We start from the raw sequence: 1,896 nt of genomic DNA, 5'->3' as shown, positions 1-1,896 counted from the left end.
AATCTAAAACTAAAAAACTAAACTCCTCCCAAACAGGCCATGAAGGCCCAACGGTACAGACCCGATGCCGTGTCATCCTCAGCCCACAGGCGTCACTGGATGCGGATATGGAGGGGCATGTGGTCAGCACACCGCTCTCCCGGCCATATGTCAGTTTGCGAGACCGGAGCCACTACTTCTCAATCACGTAGCTCCTCAATTTGCCTCACAAGAGCTGAGTGCACCCAGCTTGCCAACAGCGCTCGGCAGACCGGATGGTCACCCATCGAAGTGCTAGCCCAGCCCGACAGCGCTTAACTTCGGTGATCTGACGGGAACCGGTGTTACTTCTACGGCAAGGCCGTTGGCGCTTCATGGCAATCAGTTGAGTAAAAAGGGCTCGTCACATTAGATGTGAAGGCAGCTGTAGAATTTTACCACATTCGTAAACAAACCTACGCACAACATCTTAGACGTACACTGAGGTGACAAAAATCGTGGGATAGCGATGTGCACATTTACAGATGGCGGTAGTATCGTGCACACAAGGTATAAAAGGGCAGTGCATTGGCAAAACTGTCCTTTGCACTTAGGTGATTCATTTGAAAAGGTGTCAGAGGTAATTACGGCTGCACGATAGGTATTAACAGATGTTGAACGCGGAATGGTAGTTGTGCCTACACATATAGGACATACCCTTTCGGAAATCATTAGGGAATTCTGTATTCCAAGCTCCACAGTGTCATGATTGTGCGAGAAAACCAAATTGCATGCGTTACATCTCACCACGGACAATGCAGTGGCCGACAGACTTTACTTAACGACCGAGAGCAGTGGCGTTTGCGTAGAGTTGTCAGTGCTAATAGACAAGCAACACTGCGTAAAATAACCGCAGAAATCAATTTGGGACGTACGAAACACGTATCCGATAGGACAATGTGTCGAAATTTGGCGTTAATGGGCTATGGCAGAAGGCGACCGACGTGAATGTCTTTCCTAACACCACAACATCGCCTCCAGCGCCTCTCCAGGACTCGTGACCATATCGTTTCGACCCTAGACGACTGGAAATTTATGGCCTGGACAGATGAGTCCCGACTGCAGTTGATAAGAGTGTGCGGCGCAGACCCAACAAGGTCATGGACCCAAGTTGTCAACAAGGCACTGTGCGAACTGTTGGTGGCTCCATAATGGTGTGGACTGTGTTTACATGGAATGGACTGGATGCTCTGGTCCAACTGAACCGATCATTGACTGGAAATGGTTATGTTCGGCAACTTGGAGACCTTTTGCTGCAGTTCATGGACTTCATGTTCCTAAAAACCAATGGAATTTTTGTGGGTGAAAATGTGCCATGTAACTGGACCAGAATAGTTCGTGACTGGTTTGAAGAACGTTCTGGTTAATTCGAGCGAATGATTTGGCCATCAAAATCTCCCAACATGAATCCCATCAAACATTTATGGGACGTAATCGAGACTTCAGTTCGCGAACAAAAACCTGCATGGGCAACTCCTCCGTAATTGTGGACAGATATGGAGGCAGCATGGCTCAATATTTAAGTAACAGATTTCCAACGACTTGTTGAGTTCATGCCACGTCGAGTTACTGAACTACGTCGGACAAAGGGAAGTCCGACACTATATTAGGAAGTATCCAATGACTTTCGCCACCTCAGTGTATAGAGAAGTACATTTAATAGTTGTTCTGAAATGATGAAAGTCACTCAAATTAAATAGAGTTTATTAATTCACATATAACGAACTTATGGGCGCCTCAGTCTAAGAACACTCATGCAGCTTATCTGCACATCACCTTCTTTCATTCAGTTTGCACAGTAGCCAACTTTTATTTACAGCTGGCTGCAAAGAAATTTGTTTACCATGTGCTACTAATGGCTACCATACTCATATTGCT

The 1,896-nt window shown here is 46.3% G+C and overlaps 1 pseudogene; it reads right to left on the bottom strand.

The window, feature by feature from the left end:
* Positions 1 to 230: 230 nt before the first annotated feature.
* On the bottom strand, positions 231 to 348 carry LOC126472097 (5S ribosomal RNA; annotated as a pseudogene).
* Between the last annotated feature and the right edge of the window lie 1,548 nt (positions 349 to 1,896).

Source organism: Schistocerca serialis, chromosome 3 (genome assembly GCF_023864345.2).
Source record: "Schistocerca serialis cubense isolate TAMUIC-IGC-003099 chromosome 3, iqSchSeri2.2, whole genome shotgun sequence".
In the NCBI taxonomy this organism is placed as follows: Eukaryota; Metazoa; Arthropoda; class Insecta; order Orthoptera; family Acrididae; genus Schistocerca; species Schistocerca serialis.
The sequence above is the reverse complement of the archived record's forward strand: the minus strand, read 5'-3'. Positions and strand labels throughout refer to the sequence as shown.